This window comes from Mustela nivalis (assembly GCF_964662115.1).
Source record: "Mustela nivalis genome assembly, chromosome: 11".
Classification (NCBI taxonomy): Eukaryota; Metazoa; Chordata; class Mammalia; order Carnivora; family Mustelidae; genus Mustela; species Mustela nivalis.
Window position 1 is genome coordinate 109,638,981 of NC_139030.1, and position 19,971 is coordinate 109,658,951.

The window sequence follows — 19,971 nt, forward strand, 5'->3', positions numbered from 1 at the left end:
AGGACGGGAACCCCGGGAAGGCCTCTGGCCGGGAGCCTGGGGGCCGCAGTGCCGCACGCCCGGTGGGCCCGGGAGCAGCGACGTCCAGGCTGCACAGGAGGCCACCGCGGCTCCCGGAACGACCCTGCGCGCCCCCCGGTGAGGAACAGAACGTGTTGAAGGCAAGAGCTTTGTGCTGGCATGTTTCGTCCTCCCAGTTCCCGACCTCACGACGTGCAGATGAGAGTCTCCGTATCCGCAGAACAACCTTGTCCCGGGCACTGGGTCGGCGCCCCGGACGCGCCGAGCGGAGCCGCGTCCTGTCCCCCTGGAGAACGCGCTCCCCCGGGCTGCCGAGCCGCGGCCGTCGCGCACCAGCGCGGGACAGCGTGTGCCCGGCCGCACCGGGACAACAACGTCCTGGGGTCGGCGAGCGGCCCCGAGCAGCCGCGGAGAGCCAGGCTGGGCCCTGCTTCGGGGAGACAAGTCCGTCCGCGGTCCGCCTGGGGACGCGGGGTCAGGCCGCCCAGCAGAGCGAACCGTCACGTCTGCGAGGCCCTGCGGGGACCAGCGCGGCCCTGTACGCGGAGGCTCAGCGGGGGGTGGGAATGGGCCGGGGGCCGCCCCGCTGCCCCTCGGAGCGCACGCGGCCACGGCCCTGGGAGCGGAGCCCGAGCGCAGCGGCTGCGGGGACGCTCCGGCCGGGGTCTCGGAAAGAGCCGCGGCCTCAGCCACGTCCCGCAGAGGCTGGGACCCCCGCCCCCAGCATCAGACAGGAACACTGTGTTTCCCTCCTACGAGAGGTGCGCGGGCACGTCCGCCGGGCCGATAGCCGTCACCTCGACGGTCACCCGGCGGACACACGACGGTCGCCGCGGCGGACACACGGCCGGGGCTCCTGCGGGGACGCGGGGACTCAGGGGCGTCCACACCCGCCTGTGACACCTTCGGTGCCGTCCCCGAGGAGGAGGCGCTCTGCCGACTCTGGCCTGGCCCTAGGACCCCCGCTTCTCCCGGGACTGAGCCCCCCTCCCCGGGTCACCGGAGTCCGCGCCTCGGTAGAGCCAACGGGTCCCGAGGCGCCCGGCGCGGTGGGAGCGCGGCCGCGGGGGTGGCCCAGCCGGTGTCCCCTCCGGAGCTCACGGGCGCCCGTGAGCCGTCGAAGGAGCCTGCGAAGGCCGCGACCAGGGGCCTCTGGTTCCCCAGAAGCCGCGAAGGAAACGCCTTCTTCAAGGGCCCGTCCAGCTGCGCGGGCGATGCGGGACCGACGGCGCCTCTTCCGTCGTGGCGCGTCAGTCACTCCTTCCGGCCGCGAACAGGGTCGTTCTCTGAGCGACACTCGGACCGCGTCTGCGGGGAAGCAGGAGGGAGGCTCGGGCCGCGCACTCCAGGAGAGCCGCTGCCCCAGGCCCTGCCAGACCCGGTGCGGGGAAACCGCAGTCGGAGCAAAGTCACCGGGTCGGCCCGGCAGGAAGATGCGCGACGGCTCCGGGGACGGGGCTCCTCGCTGGCCGTCGGGGGTGAGATGCTGCCCCGGGAGCCGCGCAGAGCCCTCCAGGGGACTCGACGCCGCCCCCCCGGCCGGCCGCGAAGGGTGGCGACTCCGCGTGGCCGCACCGCCGGGTCAACCCTCTGTTCACCCGCCGCCGGGACAGCCCGACGCCGTCGGAACAGCTTCCAGGGGCGGAAGGGACGCCGAGAGCCCGTGCGCACCTGCAAGAGCCCGCGGAGGGGCAAGACTTGGTACTCACCGCGTTGGCAGGCAAAGGACTGGACACTGAAACTAGGCAAATTGGATTTCATTTCCAGAAAATCGAAAAATCGAGAAACACTTCTAACCCAATGCCTGGGTCCATTTCGTAGCAATACCTGTAAACACGTTGCCTAGTCAACGAGCTACCTGCGTCATGCCAAGAACTTTATAAAAAGGTCATGAAGCCCGAATTGCATGTCATCTGGGGAAGCACGTGCACACTCTACAAATTAGTTTGCTTCATGATTTTTGCCTGTTTATTTAGCAGCAAGGCATGAAGTGAAGAGACCTTCTTCAAGCCCTCGCATCCGGGAGGGCGCCTGTGTGGGAGCTGTTCAAAGCCGTCTCTGGCAAGGCTGGAAATACTGTGCCATCACCTGGTCTTGTGGGGAAAATTGGTCTAGTCATCTGTATTTTGCTTCCTTCTTTTCATCACTGCAAATTTTTCTGTCAGGATCTGAGGCATTAAAGAGATTAAGTTGTTGATTTTTTCTTTCTTTCTTTCTTTCTTTGAAATCAAGGTCTTTTTGTTCTCTTGAGTTTCCATCTCCCTGGCACACATCGCTTCCCATTACGCCCCGCACTAGAAGACATCCTCACTTTAAAATTCATGAATCAACCTGGAATTCTCCGTCCTTTGATCCTGCATTGAGTTGTTGTTTCACAGTATCAAAAAGCCTCAAAAGCTAACTTGAGGAGTGGCCATACTCAAAGCAACACTGTGCCAGAATTAATCCTAAACACACAGAACCAGAAGTTCTTCCATTTTAGACATAACCCCTTGTTGGACCTGACAACGGCTCTTAAAGGACTGACTTTTTCTTTCTAACTACGTCAGAAGATTTTAACGAATCGATACTATGGTTTACTGCTTGTAATAATGTATGATATACATAAAACTATTATTTATGACTAAGATAAAAGCAAGACCTGGGTCACCTGGGTGGCTCAGTAGGTTTGGCATCTGCCTTCAGCTCTGGTCATGATCCCCGGGCCCTGGGATCGAGTCCTGCATGGGGTTCCCTGCTTCGCAGGAAACCTGTTTGTCCTTCTCTCTCTGCCTCTCCCATGTTCCTGCTGTCTCTCTCTCTCTCAAATAGATAAATAAAATCTTTTGTAAAAAAGCAAAAACAAGACTCACTTGTGTTAATTTCCTCCTCATCTTTTATGGGAGAGGTATAGGTTGGGGCATTTTGTGAATAATATTTCACTTATTTCTTACAATGACCCTCTGAGATATGTCATTATTGTAAGTTTTAAAATGAAATGACTGTAAAGTAACTTGTACAGGTGTAGTTCATGTGGCCAAGTCACAGAGCCAGGATGGACATGGTTGAAATTTGATCCAGATTAATCCAAAATTCATTCTGTTGTACCATATCATGCTGTTTCCATTATTTTCTGTTTAATCCTAACAAGTCAGAAATTGTGCGTCTTTGAGGGTTACCGGCTGGCCAGCCAGATATTCGTTCCAATAATGCTGCCATTCTCCAATTATTTTGAAACTTTCTACCAAAATTGTGCTCAGAGACATCCACTTAGGAGTCACACCAGAACACACGTTTCACCATAAGAAAAGGATGCTGTCTTCAGGTTCCTGTCTTTCTCTCCTGTCTCCCTATCCTTTTTTCCCCAATTTTGATGAACTCAGCTGTCCACATAGCCCTTTCTACCAAAAGTATAGGTGCCAGGGGAAAAGGTTTAACAAGTTGATTTCAAACTTCTATACGTGATATCATATCAGACATGAACCTGTGCTGTATGTTTACTTGTTTTTCCATCTTTTTTCTCTGGCCTCTCCACCCCAAAGCCTGTTAAGCTAAATGAGATCAAGAAGATGGTCTTGTTTATATGGCCTCAAGGTTTAGAACAGTTCTTTGAACATTCTAGCTACTCAATTAATACTTGACAAATGAATGAATGAATGAATGAATGAATGAAATTAAAGTCATCTCTGAGTTTCTGCCAATCTACCAGGAATACTGGCCATGCAAGTCATGAACATAACTATGTTCTTATGGCAAAGTTGACAGAAGTCAAATAAGACAGGTTTGGACATCATTTGGAAGTTACTGATCTCTAAAAGAGGCCTCAATGTCTCAGCTTCTCAACTACCACACAGAGGCTGCTAAAAGGCTTTTGGAGTCCTATTTCTTTCCCCCTCTCTTCCTTCCAACCGTCTGTAGGCCATACTAGCTTCCAGGCAGTACCCTGGTGGGTCCAAGGTAGTACAGAGCCCATGTGCCATCAGTTACAGTCATTACAGCGTGTCCGCAGCCCCCCAGCGGAGAACTTTACCTTGTTGCTAGGAGAGCCTTCAAGGACATCTACTTCCAGAAAGGCCTTTTGTAACTCACCAGGGATTTTTTGTTTTGGGTGTATTGGGTGCTTTTTATCTCACAATCAATTTAATTAGAAGCTGTCGGTTTAAGAATGATTTGTTGTTTGACCATAGAGTTGAGGGTCCATATCTGGGCTCTCTACTCTGTTCCACTGGTCTGTGTGTCTGTTTTTATGCCAGTACCATGCTGTCTTGGTGATCACAGCTTTGTAGTAAAGCTTGAAATCAGGTAACGTGATGACCCCAGTTTTATTTTTGTTTTTCAACATTTCCTTAGCGATTCGGGGTCTCTTCTGATCCCATACAAATTTTAGGATTATTTGCTCCAGCTCTTTGAAGAATACTGGTGGAATTTTGATCGGAATAGCATTAAAAGTATAGATTGCTCTAGGCAGTATAGACATTTTAACAATGTTTATTCTTCCGATCCAAGAGCATGGGATGGTCTTCCATCTTTTTGTCTTCTTCAATTTCTTTCATGAGTATTCTGTTGTTCCTCGAGTACAGATCCTTTACCTCTTTAGTTAGGTTTATTCCCAGGTATCTTATGGCTCTTGGTGCTATGGTAAATGGAATCGATTCTCTAATTTCCCTTTCTGTATTTTCATTGTTAGTGTATAAGAAAGCCACTGATTTCTGTACATTGACTTTGTATCCTGCCAGGTTGCTGAATTGCTGTATGAGTTCTAGTAGTTTGGGGGTGGAATCTTTTGGGTATTCCATATAAAGAATCATGTCATCTGCAAAGAGAGAGAGTTTGACGTCTTCAGGGAAAAATATACAGTGGAAAAAAAAAGTCTCTTCAATAAATGGTGCTGGGAAAACTGGGCAGCTATATGTAGAAGAATGAAACTCGACCATTCTCTTACACCATACACAAAGATAAATTCAAAATGGATAAAAGACCTCAATATGAGACGGGAATCCATCAGAATCCTAGAGGAGAACATAGGCAGTAATCTCTTCAATATCAGCCACAGCAACTTCTTTCAAGATATGTCTCCAAAGGCAAAGGAAACGAGAGGGAAAATAAATTTTTGGGACTTCATCAAAGTCAAAAGCCTCTGCAGAGCAAAGGAAACAGTCAAGAAAACAGAGGCAACACATGGAATGGGAGAAGATATTTGCAAATGACAGTACAGACAAAAGGTTGATATCCAGGATCTATAAAGAACTCCTCAAACTCAACACACACAAAACAGACAATCATATCAAAAAATGGGCAGAAGATATGGACAGACACTTCTCCAATAAAGACATACAAATGGCTATCAGACATATGAAAAAATGTTCATCACCACTAGCCATCAGGGAGATTCAAATTAAAACCACATTGAGATATCACCTTACACCAGTTACAATGGCCAAAATTAGCAAGACAGGAAACAACATGTGTTGGCGAGGATGTGGAGAAAGGGGAACCCTCTTACACTGTCGGTGGGAATGCAAGTTGGTGCAGCCTCTTTGGAGAACAGTGTGGAGATTCCTCAAGATATTAAAAATAGAACTTCCCTATGACCCTGCCATTGCACTCCTGGGTATTTACCCCAAAGATACAGATGTTGTGAAAAGAAGGGCCATCTGTACCCCAATGTTTATAGCAGCAATGGCCACGGTCGCCAAACTGTGGAAAGAACCAAGATGCCCTTCAATGGACGAATGGATAAGGAAGATGTGGTCCACATATACAATGGAGTATTATGCCTCCATCAGAAAGGATGAATACCCAACTTCTGTAGCAACATGGACGGGACTGGAAGAGATTATGCTGAGTGAAATAAGTCAAGCAGCGAGAGTCAATTATCATTGTTTCACTTATTTGTGGAGCATAACAAAAAGCATGGAGGACATGGGGAATTAGAAAGAAGGAGGTTGGGGCAAATTGGAAGGGGAGGTGAATCATGAGAGACTATGGACTCTGAAAAACAATCTGAGGGGTTGAAAGTGGTGGGGGGGGTGGCAGGTCGGGGTACCAGGTGGTGGGTATTATAGAGGGCATGGATTGCATGGAGCACTGGGTGTGGTGAAAAAATAATTATACTGTTATGCTGGAAATAAATACATTTAAAAAAAAAGAATGATTTGTTGTTTCTGAAAGACACTGGAACTCTAAGATCCATCTGTAAAGTTGCTTTCAGACTTGTCTCCCATTCTGCCTTTTCAGGACCTGGGACAAAGCAACGTAACACCTTGTGGCCGCCCGACCCACCAAGTAAAGGTGCACGGGAAAGCTCAGTAAGAAAGTGAGGGACTGCTAAGTCTTTCTCCGATTCCACAGATGGCTTTCACATTCCCTTTAAATAGGCAGAATGGACACATGCTCTTGTTTTATTTCTTATTAATATCACTTAGTTCTGATCTGATTTTAAAGAAGAGAAACTTGTTTAATGACTCTATATGGCACAGCTCAGAAAGGCCCCAAGGTAAACTGCTACGTAGGATGAAACTCAAACCAAAGGAACAGAGAAACAAGGGGCACCTAGTCTGATTTCATTTGTTCGAATGTGGGTCTTGATTCTATCATTAGCCATTCATGTGAAGGAATGCAAGTAAAAACGAAAAACGTCAGCTACCGAAGAACGTACTTCCAGAGCTGCTGAGGCAGAAACTGTAAAAGGAACCCTGCTCTCCATGAGGTCAGTGGTAAATGGATGAGAGGTATCCAGAATAAATTACCACCGGCAAAGGCAAACCAAGAGCGCTCCTCGGAGAGGTGAGCGGGGACCTTTGGATTTTATCCACCAAACATTGTCTTATGGAAAACTGGAGAGAGAGGAAGGGAAAAACCACTGTATGTGACCTAATCCTAAGGATCTCTATGGCCACCCCTGTAGCAATATAAAGTAAAAAGAAGTAACAAGAACCTGCTTTGCTTTGCTAATGGTTCATAAAAATGATGAGTAAGAAGAAGGCACTGAATCTGTCGGACCCAAAAGGTGTATGCTAGAGAGAAAAATCTGTAAGATACTATGAGAGATTAAACTGTTTTTAATTGCATACATTACTTTTATGTGTTTGCACATTTATCATTAAAATTTGATTACTCTTTCCCTCCTCGGGATAAGAAAAGTAAACTGGATGTCCAGTGAGATTTAATTGGGTTGTATTTGTTATCTGGATTGGGTCTACTCGAATCTGTCCTGGGTCCAATGAACTATTCCAAGAGGAGGCTATGGGGACAGAACTATATTAGGAGCTACAAATTCAGTGCAAGGACAGCCTTAGATAACTATAAAGGGATTTACTGCAAAGACCTCCACATCGAATACATGGGGACCAAGGCAAAATGTTAGCAAAGCACTTTCAGTCTCTGCATAGAGGCTTGCTCTAAAACAAATTGCAAGGAGATCTATGAGGCCAAATTCTCTATGAATAATGTACACTGGGTCCTTTAAAAAAAATCACTATAATTTTCTTGTTGAAAAATAATGAAACTTTCAGAATAAATAACTTCTAATTGATCATGGACATTTATAGTTTATCATTTCCTTGTGTTTCCCATTCTTGGTACCATTCTTGAGACGTGGGGAGACCTGGGGAAAGAGGCAAGGAAGACCAAATCTGAAACCCCAAATACCAGCTTGAGGAAGGTGGATGTTTTGCACATCCTTTGGAAAGTCTTGTCTGGGCACCATGATGGCCACAGCTATTGTAGCCAAGGACTACACCACACTGGCACTTTGGCAGCAGGGTACGTTGGCAGTGAAGGAAAACCCTGAGTGAGGCACAATCTGCCTCGTCTGATGCTGTATCGTAATGAGTTGCATGTCCTGATCACGGTTTCAGGTGTGCTGTCGTCTAGGAAACAAAGAGATCTGAGGACTTAGAAAATAATTATCGAATCCTGCTAAGTTGGGGGGGGGGAGGCTAAGCATGTTGCTTAATGTCTTGGATAGTGTTTACATTTCCTAGGAGAGATGTCCACTCTGTGAATTACCCTAGATACCCCAGCATCAGACAGTCAACTTCTAAGTTTGACTTTGAGTCTCTGAAGCCCTAAATAGTACACACATGTTGAAACCGAGACTGCCTGCTGCCCCGTGTCTCATTAGAGGTGCTCCGAGCAGCAGGATTACCCTTGCTGACCATCCTGATGAATACTTGAAAGAGAAGAAAAGAAACTAAGAAACTCTCCCTCAGGAATCTCTTTACCAAAACCTTTGTAGTACTTTTAGAGTCTTCAGGATGGGACTAGAAAACTTTCCCCAGGGACTTACAGATCTTAATTTTATGAAATGTTGCTCAGATGATACAACTTAGATTGAAAGACAACCTCTATCCATTTAGGATTAAAATACACCTATTTAGTTCCGCCATCTTTGTTTCCAGCCACGGTAAAGACAGCGGTGTAGCCGGATGCTTACTGGTGACATTATGACAGTGTGTGCCTCTGTGCCCTTGCACGTGCCCACGTTCACATGTGTGTGACCAGCGAGGCCTCTTCGCTGTTAAAATGATGGGTGGGCTCAAAATTACTATAAATGCCCTTTGAAGGTAACTTTCAGAAGTGACACACTCTTAAAATTGAAGAATTGTTCAGATCTTTGAAAAATTAAAACAGCAAATGAGGTTCAGGATGAGAGTTCAATAGGAATGAGAACGAATTCATGTAGCTACAAAAGATTCAAGAAGGTTACTTCAGATTTCAACGATCCTAGCATTATTAATTTAATTTCCAGTCATTACGGTAATACCAAGCATTTAGAATGCAGTTAGTGTTTATGTAGATGGAATCACTCCTTCTCAAAAATTACAATTTGAAATTAATATGCTATTAAAAATGTCACTAGAAAGTGCTTTTATTATTCTGCCTGTAGAGTAACTGTTCCCTGTTTCTTTTTATACGTGAGATTTCAAGATTTATTTTTTGATCATCCTCAGATTTTGAAAACTGTAATGTTTCTGTTTAAGAATTCTCCTTATACTGCATTAGTGCCATGTTCTTTGACAGCATAAAAAATATGCAAATATAGCCTTTTTAATGGTGATTTTCATTTTGTTACTGTCATTTAACTAAAAAACAACTGATGATGTTTCAACTTATCACTTACAACAGTGAAGTTACTGAATTGATATTTATGTTCGGAGCAGATGACACAGAAACAAATATGTGTGAAATACCATCTGTACCGTGTTGGTTTCTTCCTTAAAGGCACAATGGAGTTGTTAAAGTCTAGCTGTAGAGGGAAAGTCAGACTCGGGGGCAGAGATGGCTCATTCCTGTCCAAGAAAACTGGGCAAGGAGGGTGGCTGGATTTGGAGACGGGCTGTGGGGAAGAGGGGCAGAAGGAGACCGTGAGAGTGTGAAGCCTGCACCTTCACAGGCATCTCCGCACTCTGGCAACAAGAGTGCTCTCCCTGCTTCTGGCCCTCCGCCTCCCAGACTGCCCACTTGGCTCCATGCCTCACTGCCTACCTCTCCTCAGTATTTCACAGCATCTCCATCTGTTGCTGGTTGCCAACCTGCTGCTTAGGAAACCCCAGAATACTCTGCGCGGATTACGTGGGAGTGGCCCTTCCACGGCTATGGGACCCCAGAGAAGCAGGCAGCTGGGTGGGAGGAGAGCGGGATGGGAGCGCGTGGCTGGAGCGGCGTGTCCTGCAGAGCCAGACGGACACTCCGAGGTGGAGCTGCAGGCTTACCTCGGGAGTTGCCGGGAGATGTCGTGTACGAAGTGTCTGTTACTCCAAGATGATTAGAAAATGAAGACAACTGCTCTCGATGGGCCAGTGGGTAGACCAGCAGACTGAGGGGGACTTGACCGAGGGAAGCGAAGTGCCTGAATTCCCTAACGCTGGCAGAGCCACACGTCCTCTTCCTCTTCCTGGGGAGACAAACCAGGCCTCTTGGAAATCTCTCGACCTTCTCCTGCGCACACGTTTTGTCCCCGGTTCATCTCCAGCTTGTCCCGTCAGCAGGCAGAACTAATTGTTAAGAGTTCACATTAAGAGTTCACATTTGACATCATTGCCATAAGCCCATGTACCCTTCAGAGTCACTCTGTACAAGTCCCCACCCTGCTCTGGGCTCCCCCTTTCTGTGCCCTGGGAGGCTCACCATTCTGGACTGTATCTTTAGGCTCCCTTGCCTTTTGGCTTCTGGATGGATTCCGCTTAGAAATACAATAACAGCAGCAGGTAAGGGGAAGGGAGAAAAATGAGGTCTGGGTATTATTCCCTTTTTTCCCTGTCACAGCAGGTCAGCTGTGTCCTGCTATGAAAATCCCTAACCAGCAGCCACCCTCTACAGCTACAGATTCCCCTCCTCACCCCTTAAAGTCTTGGGGTGATAAATCTGCACCATCCCCTGTTCTTTCCATCTATTAAACTCTTTTCAGCCGCCTGACTTGGGTGGGCTGTCTTTTCCCTCCGGGGACCCTGAATGATGCATATGCATAGAACCCTCTCAACAACCCCAGGAGTGAGCATCCTTTTACAGGAGAGGAAACCATGACCTCAGTTGGCTCAGAACTTGCTCCAGTCCATGTATCTAGCAAACACAATGACCAAAATGCAAACCCATTTTCTAACTCTGAACCTATGACCGATATTACCAAGATGATCAAGGTTGATCAGGACTAATAATAGTTTATTATTAAATAAAGTGATATTTATTTGCATTAAGACATCTCTTGTCCTTCTCATTGCAAAACCCCAATCTCTTGCTTAGACTTACTGCGATTCTGTGACATTAGGGAAAATGTACTTATTTATGTAACAAAGACTGGGATGCCTGGGTGGCTCAGCTGGTTAAGCATCTGCCTTTGGCTCGGGTCCCAGGACCCTGGGATCAAGTCCCATACCAGGCTCCTTGCTCAGCAGGCGGCCTGCTTCTCCCTCTGCCTGCCACTCCCCCTGCTTGTGCTCCCTTTTTGACAAATAAAAAAAAAATAAAATCTTTACCAAGAAACTTTTTAATATATAACAGAAGACTTATTTATATAACAAAATTTATTGATTTGTACAACAGAAAACAGTTCAAATTATCATAAAAAAGGAAAATTAATCTAAGGTTATGGTGGGAAGCATCAAATTGTCTCCATGACTCCCCACTTCCCGGTATGTATGTCCTTGTCCGATCCCTTCCCCTTGAGTGTTGACTAGATTTATTAATTTCTAATGAGTAGACTATGGCAGAAGGGATGGGATACTGCTTCCACTATTGAGTTATTTTTAAAATGCCTTCTACTTGGCTCCCGGGATCACTCTCTCTGGGAGAAACCAGGTACCCTGTGAAGAGACCCACGTAGCAAGGCCCTACGGCCTTCTAATGGCCACAACAGTGAGCTCAGAGATGGATCCTGCCCTAGTTAACCCTTTGGATGACTGCAATCCCGGCCAATGTTTGATGGCAGCCTTGTGAGAGATTCTGAGCCTGAATCTCCCAGCCAAGCAGCCCCAAGATTCTTGACCCACAGAAATTACGAATTAATAAATGTTTGTTGTTTTTAGCACCCAGTTTAACCAACATTTGTTTATTCTCAGCCACCAAGTTTTGGGATAACATATCAGACAACAACAGATAATTTAGATTTTGATTCCAAGAGTGGTTCCAGGGGACCAGAATCCTAAGGATAAGTTCTCTGAACTGGCTCTGCACTCCAGGAGTCCCTCAGGACAGCTGCAGTGTCGACATGACGCAGCAGGCTCTACCTCCCCTAGATCTTCCCCTTCAGCTTTCCAGAATCTTGGCCCAGTGCATCTGCTTCATTCACAGCCTTATAGAGACTCTGCCTCCCCAGATCTTTCCATTGTGTAAGGTCGAATACCATAAACTTCACTAATGCAAGAAAAGGTTCCACTAAATGCCTAAGCAGGTCGGGATCCAGAGGAGTCAGCAACGGGAGCTTGTGAAACGTTCTTCTCTACCCCTCCTGAACTCAATGTGGCCCACCGGTGTCTACCCTGAACTCAATGTGGCCCACCGGTGTCTACCCTGAACTCAATGTGGCCCACCGGTGTCTACCCTGAACTCAATGTGGCCCACCGGTGTCTACCCTGAACTCAATGTGGCCCACCGGTGTCTACCCTGAACTCAATGTGGCCCACCGGTGTCTACCCTGTACTCAATGTGGCCCACCGGTGTCTCTCTTCAGGTTCTCCAGCCCCAAAGTCCATATTTGTGAGCGGAATTCCAATTGACCCAGCTAGGGTCAGCTGGGTCAACCTCCCCTTGACCGATAAACTGGAGGTTGGCAGTATAATACGATTAGGAAAAAAAAAAAAAAAAAGGAGAAAGACATAGTTTCCAAAAGAGAAGAGCAAGGCCAAGAGCCCTCCCGATCACAGCTTCCCAAAAGGTCTCCCTGCCTGCTCTGATGTATCCCACCCCCGGCCCCTAACCTACCCCTACCCCTCATCACACCTTCCTAGGAGCTCATCTCAATGTGGTCTAAAATTACCGCCTGAAATCCAGCTAACTCACCAGTATGGTCCAGCACCTACATCTAATGTGCACAGGACAATTTCAAACCCCATCAAGTGACATTCATATGCAACCCATGACAGTTCCCACTTGGTCTTTTGATATAATTACTCAGGGACTTCAAATCTGAGTTAAGCTCTAAATGTGTTACACAGTCATCTCACTCTTGTTTAGTAATACACCGCACGTTGGTCATGGCACCACAGGGGGCAAGGCTACCTGGCCATGCTTTAGATTTTTTTTTTTAATTGGATTCCCACCCTTTCACTATCAATAATGTTTGCTCACCCAATGGTGACTGCTGGATAAGACAGAAGCTATGACGCCCTCATAACATTCTTTGCCAAGTAAGGGCAAGCACAGTAGTAAGGAGAGGGACTTAGACATACATCTGCAGGTGCTGAACGGCTTTCTTAACACAAGTTGTTGGGTGCACAAACAACACTGTGCATTTGCTTGAGTACATACAATGTGTTCATGGCATTGAGCTGAAAGAGTGTTCACGACGTGGTATTGTCTTTACATTTTCTAAATACCGCATGACTATTTTACATTGTAAAAATGAGCTCTGGAAACTAGAACCGGATCTCAATATTTTGTGTGCATGAGAATATCATCTGAAGAAGTTGTTTGGATGAAAGTCCTGAGCTCCAGAACTGTAAATTCAGAGTTCATTGATCCAGGATGGACCTGGAACTTTAAATATTTAATAAGCCCCCCCCCCCCCAGGTAATTCTGAAACAGGACATCCGCCCGCCCACACCTTGAAATAAAAACTGAAGTAAACCCAGCATTTAAACCAGTCATTTCTCCACTGAATGTACACCAAAAAACAACAAAACAAAACACCCTCCTACTATCTTGAGAACCCAGTCCTATCTCCAGGCCATGCCACAGCCCACAGGCATTCATTCTATCTGACCTGGAGGCTCACCCTGACTGAAAAGGGGGGTCAGCCATTGGGTCACACAAGCAAAGAAAACCCCAGGAAGGAGAAGAGGTCAGAATGAGCGTGAGCACCCTTTAGCCTGGGTTTCTCAGCAACTTGATCCTAAAGTCTGTGCAGCTCAGTGGCAGCTGAGAAAAAGTGTTCTAAATGCTAGTGAAATGAGAAAGGAAGACTGTTCTGTTTTAAGAAACAGTTTCTGTTGAGAATGTTTAGGAAATCAGCTCCTCGTAATAGCTTCCTTTTATGGGTATCAACTCGGGAGATTTGGTAGCTTTCAGAATGATGTTATCAAACAACTTCCCTTAAAACCCACAGCCCTGTTGCCTTTGCTGTGTGTCAGGCACAATTTAACCTTCATTATGTTCTCAGCAGAGGTGTTTATGTGAGACTCTGTGATCTCCATGCGTTGCTTCCTCTCTTTGTTCTTCTATAGTCGCAGATACCAGGTGCTCTCTGGAAAGCCTGTGTTTAGTACCACTAGCCTACCTGTTTAATCCAAGCGCACCCTGAGGGTGACGGCTTTCAACGGCCGTGTAGGGTTTGAGGATGACAAAGTGGCCAAAAAGGCTAAAATGGAACTGATTATATTGCATGACAGATGGGGTTCAAGTGACCCGGCTTTCTGGCCAAGCAGAACAGGGAAGTCAGGGATTCGGGTGGGAGGTGAGAGAGGAGACAGAGATGTGGCCAGGAGCAGGGTCGGAGGCCGAGGCTCCGCACTGCGCCAACAGGCCGCTGGAGGAAGCACGTTCTCGTTCCGCTAGAGACAAGCAAGGAGCAGGAAATCACAGTCAGAAAGTCAAGGTCCATTACTGGAACCGCAAGGCGGAGAACAACAGCCGTCACACTGGTCAGCGGCGAGAGGCGGCGAGTCAAGACAGAGCAATCCTGGTGGTCTTCCTGCTGAACGTGGCGACGCGTCCTCACCAGGTCCCCGCGTTACTGCCTCCCTCCAGAGCCCTGAAAACAGCAGAAGCGCGTGTTCTCCCGAGGCTCCGGAGAGCAGGGGCTCAGCTGCCGCCGCGGTCCCTGCTGCGGCTGGAGACACGCCCGCGGGGCTCGTGCGATGGCCCCGCGCTGCCCTCCCCCGCTCCGGTCCCGGTCAGCAGTTAGACGCCGGCGCCTCCAACACCGGACGCGCGTCTCGTGCCTTCGAAATGCGAACCTCCCGAGGGGAGGTCCTCGGGGGCCACGGAAGGTCTCCTGACCATGGTCTCAGGCCGGACGTCCCAGGACGACGCGGGGCAGGCCCGCGGGGGCGTCGCGCCGGGACAGAAACATTCACCGCGTTTCCGGAACGTGGTTTTTCCCGACGGAGCACCAGGCCCTGCTGCGTTCGTGTCTTGGATTGTTGCAGCAACTCATGAGCCCGACCCGGCTCCGTCAGGGCAGAGGGACGAGCAGACAAGGGAAGGACACAGAACCGTCCGAGGCGGCACCGGCGACTCCTGCGGAGGGCTGACTCCGGCTGTCTCGGCCCCGGCCCCGGCCCCCCGCTCTGGCGGGTGGAAGGGAAGTGGGAGCGCGGGGAGACCCGCAACAAAGTAGCAGCAGCGGTTGCACCGCAGCTCGCCCAGGGCGCTATAGCGACGCAGAAGCACCTGCCGTCGCCGTTCGCCCCGCCCCCGCCGCACGCCCCGCCCCCGCCCCGCGACGCACCCCTCGCGAGAACACGAGGAGGAGTTCACGTGCGTTGTGCGGGGTAGAAAAGCCCCAACCGGCCCGCACGGCCCCCCGCTCCGGCGCACGCAGGCTCGCCGCCACCCCGAAGCCCGACCGCGGCCGGAAACCCTGAGGACCCCGCTGTGCCCCGCGCGCACCCCCAGCGGCCCCGCAGTGAGCGAGGCCCTCCTGGACGCGCAGCCGGTGAGGGCTCCGCACCCGCTCGGCCCCGCGGGGGACCCGGCACCCCCGAGGTCAGGTCACCGCGCAGGTCCTGCAAGTCCGCGGTCCTCCGGGAGCTCCCGTGGGGTCCAGAAGGCGTCGGAGGTGACCCGGGCCTGCGAGCGGCCAGGACGGAGACGGGGCACCGCGCCCCAAGGTCCCGCACTTGGGAAGACGTGTCCTCGCGCTCGGGGCCTGCAGGAACCATGGGGGACCTTGTTTGCGTCAGAGGGACACAGCGGGTGCGTCCGAGTCACGCAGTTACAGGCCCTCGTCGGTGGCACCGCTGCTCCGGCGTGTCCGGGTGCGCTGCCTCGGGGAAGCAAAGGGAAAAAACTAAATATATGGACACAGAGACACAGACGTACAGAAGTTCCCGGAGACCGCAGAGGCTCGCGGGACGGGTGTGAGGCCTGTAGAGGCCGCGCTGCCCAGGACGGCGGCCACCGCGCGTGGGGCCCGGGGACCCGCGCGTGGCCAGCTCCGTGCGCAGGGCCCGCTCGGTCTCAAAAATGCAGCCCGGAACAGAAACCAGCTCCGCGGTGTGCACATAGGCCTAGATAAGCCGCAGTACTGAAAGTCATCTCACCTGTTGCTTTTTACCTTTTTAAACACGGTCACCAGGACATGGTGGGTTCCCGGGTCGTTCCCGTGCTCCGCAGCGGTGGCTCTGCACCGCTCAGATCCTGCTCACCTGTAGGTAGTGACCGTGTGTTAAGTAATAAACACAAACAATGAAATGGCAGTTGTCAAATCGGCTCCACCTCAGTTCGGACCAAATTTCCAATGACCCTTCACCGCTGTCCAGCTCCCTGAAGGGGTGGAGGAGCAAGTCCCGATGGCAGTGCGAGGGCCACGGAGCCGGCGGGTGCGCGGCTGCAGAAGAAAGCTGGAAAACGCGTTGCCGAAGCGGACACCGATCACCTGAGCCTCGGGAGTGGCGAGATGCACCCAGAAGCATCTGGTGGGAGACCCGCTCTTGAACCGCAGTCCCGCCTGTGATCCAGGCATGGAAGAGGAACAGAAGAATCTCCAAATTCCGTCTTGTGGTTTTGCAGTGCTTGCAAGAGACGGAGAAGGAGAAAAGGTGCATGTCTGGGTGGGAAGAGTTTGCAAAATACACAAGCAGCCCTGGAGACAGCTGAAACACCTTGTTGCAAGACCAAGAAAATGTGGGAACCAATCCCAGCAGACAATGCTGGAACAACAGCTACTTGGGCAAGCTGGTAACATCAAAGGGCCAAACAAACATTCCTAAAATGTAACCCTTGCTACTCTCGGAGAAAAGGAATGTAGAGCAGGTCAGAGGCAAAGTAAAAACAAATGGCCCATGAAGAGAGCAGTTAAAGAGAACTGCGCAAGAAACTCCAAAGCGGAGATGCAAACCCTGTAGGTACAACAGCTAGAAGAGGTGAAGGTCACTCGGGGATGAAAAAGCAATGAAGGAGAATCAGTGAATTATTTGGCTCAGTTTGTAATGAAGAAAACTTTAGAAAGAGTCTCACTTTCGTCTTGCTTTTGGTTTAAGAAAAAAAAAAAAAAAAAGCCCCAAATGGAGTCATTCCCACCCCCTCCCCATGAAAGCTTTCAGAGACTTCATTACAATTTCAACCTGTCCCAGGAATGTGACTTTCTCACAGTCAGTCGGAAATTTCCTGCTCAGCACTAGTGAAATCATCTGCATGATAAAATCCCCGCAGGTCCCCTGGCCCCAAAAAGATAATGTCCTGGCCTAGAACAATTCTTTCTTTTCTTTTGCTAATAACTTCTTGCCCCACCTGCTTTCCAGTAAAAACTCGCGTTTGGTACAGCTCCTCGGAGTCTCTCTCTACTGGCCACATGGGATGCGTCATGCGGATTCCTGAATCGCTTAATAAACCAATTAGATCTTCAGCTTTACTCAGTTGAATTTTGTTTTTTAACACTTTGAAGCAGACAAGTCAGAGGTATTAGAACAAACAGTGGGGAATAGAATTTTCCTAGACTTAAGTTAAAAACCAAATGTAAATAAATCACCAGGACCAGACCCAATCCACCCAAGACTTTGAAAGGAACTCAAGGGTGAAATAAGCAACTGTTGGCCAAAGCGCACAGCCTGTTGTTACTAACCACCCCTAGAGGAGAAGCATGGCAGCTTGCCAGCAGGATTCTCAGTCACAGCAGGGGCTCTGAGGGAGATCCTGGAAATAAGCCTCTCAGTTTGATTTCTATATTTGATAAGGTGATAGCTTCTACATAAACTTGAAAAAGCAATAACTAGAGGAGCTACGGTCTATAGGAGTTGGCTAGTCATCTAGGAGGAATGTGTTTCAGGTGTGTTGTGAACCTTAACCAGATACGAAGACATTCTCAAAATTTGGTTAAGTTTATTTTTAAAGACCGCTTATCTGTTGGAAATCAGACTAGGTATTTATGAATAAAATTATATAATATTTGGGATTTGCTTTAAAATACCCCAAAAAAGGGTGCCTGGGTGGCTCATTCAGTTAAACGTCTGCCTTTGGCTCAGGTCATGATCCCAGAGTCCTGGAATCCAGCCCCCTTGAGCTCCCTGCTCACTGCAGAGTCTGCTTCTCTCTCTGCCTCTACCCCTCTCCCCTGCTCGAGATCTCTCCCATGCGCTCATGCTCTCTTTCTCTCTCAAATAAATAAATAAGATCTTTTTAAAAATACCCCAAAAAGAAAAGTTAGGAAAAAGAACAGATGTATCAAGAAAGAAAGCAGACTGTCGAAAGATGTACCCGCAGTGGTTGATTACCCTTTTCTTTCTCCTTTTGTGTGTTTGAAAATCTCCATTAATAAAGCTAAAAATTAGTCAAGGAGAGAACAGGGAACATAGGAATATATAAGTATGAATCCAAAGACAAACCAATGAATCCTGTTCGTTTAAACTTTTGAATACACTTTGACAAAGTTCCATACCAACATTTTATATGCATGTGAGCACACACTTAACGCATACACACACACACACACAAAGTGGGTTTGGGTTTTTTTCAGTTGTAATGGGAGTTTTTCACACAGAGAGGGAATCGTCCTACAGACAAGGGGAAAGGAGAAAGCTTAATGGGAATTTCTCTGGATGATGAAGTGTTAACAGTGGTATCCCTAATGAATTGGTTTTATATAGAATCCTAAAACAGAAGAAGAAAAAAAAAAAAAAAAGGACCAAACGAAGAAATCAAGTTTGTAAGTGATATGAAATTGATCTCTGCAGTGAGCTATCCAAACTTATAGGGAGAAATAAATAAATAAATGAATAAACACATAAACGCAAACAAAAACCTTCCAAGTCTGCCTAGATAGAAAAATAGTAGATGATCTTTAATGTGTACCGATATTAAAGATAAACTTTAGAAAATAGTAATATAGAATATATGCATATAAGATAGGAGATCTTACCAATTACTAAAATACTAGAAAATTGTTTTCCTAGTCTTCCTAAAATCAGCTTATTTTGTTCCTGTGACTCTAGAGAAACACAATGTTGAAGACTCCTGGAAATGTTTCAGAAATAAAACATTTTCAAGCCTAAACATGTCTAAGGCAACCAAGAGTCTGCCTTTTCTGGTCACCACATGTCAATGACAATATGACCAAACTCAATGAAATTTAGAGAACAGCATCAAGAATCAGTAAGGGAATTGAGTCGACTGTCTCCTAATAGATTTAAAGAGTTAAAACATCTTGGCTTCGAATCACAAGCCCTGAGTGATATTGTATGATCAATGCATATTGAATACAAAGCATATAAGTAGACTGACGAGGACTTCATCCACTGATGGACAGAACAAAGGGCTGCTCCTTGAGGCATTAACGCTTTCGCTCTTAAATAAAATTTGTAAGATGCAAACTTCAAAAATACACTACCCCCAAGAATGGATTGAAACAAAAAACATTAACGGGATTGAAGTTAACTTTAAATTTATGTCCAATTTATTGAGCAGTAGTGATGGATATTTAGGGGAAAAAAAATCTATATTTTTTTCAAAAAAAGAAGAAACTGAGAAGGAAAAAAAAAAAGTACCACAATGTCTTTTTGTCCTCCTCTCGGCGTTGGACTATAGTAGACTACGTGGACAACAATACAAGTTTTATTGGATTGACTTCACCTTTGATGTATCGCTGTCACTTTTTCTTTTATTATAATCAAAAATTAATTGTAATGATACAAACATTTTAGTTATACAATTTTGTAAAGTATAACTATACTAATTACAAAGGGGCCCACTAAAAGCCCCAAATACTTATATTACAATTTGTCATTACACTATTTTTACACAGTTTAATTCACCAATGATTAGAATACTAGTATTAGTAAATTATTTTTAGTTTTTCCTTAAAAGCTATTTTTATATATTTATATTTTAGTTTTTATTTTATAAACACTCATTAGCTAAATAGCTTACTCTTCCTAAAAGGCAAATAATATTCTTATAAGAAATTATTTTTTCAATGTGTTACTCATGTCATGTCTTTTAAATCTCAAGATGCTGATTGTAAATGGTTAACTCATTTTATTAAATACCCAGGAATGTTTTTGTTTTTGTTTTTGTTTTTTTCTGGACAGGGAAGCTCATGTAAAATAGAGATAAAATGACAGTAGGAATGCTGTCCGTCAAGATATTCGCTTATTTGAT

General features: G+C 47.4%; 1 long non-coding RNA gene across 1 annotated transcript; it reads right to left on the reverse strand.

The window, feature by feature from the left end:
• Nucleotides 1–14,931: 14,931 nt before the first annotated feature.
• Nucleotides 14,932–16,747, reverse strand: LOC309844363. Its single transcript, XR_014300640.1, has 3 exons — nt 16,256–16,747; nt 15,935–16,025; nt 14,932–15,644 (listed from the first exon to the last, which is right to left on the reverse strand). It is a non-coding gene; the product is annotated as an uncharacterized lncRNA (long non-coding RNA).
• Between the last annotated feature and the right edge of the window lie 3,224 nt (nt 16,748–19,971).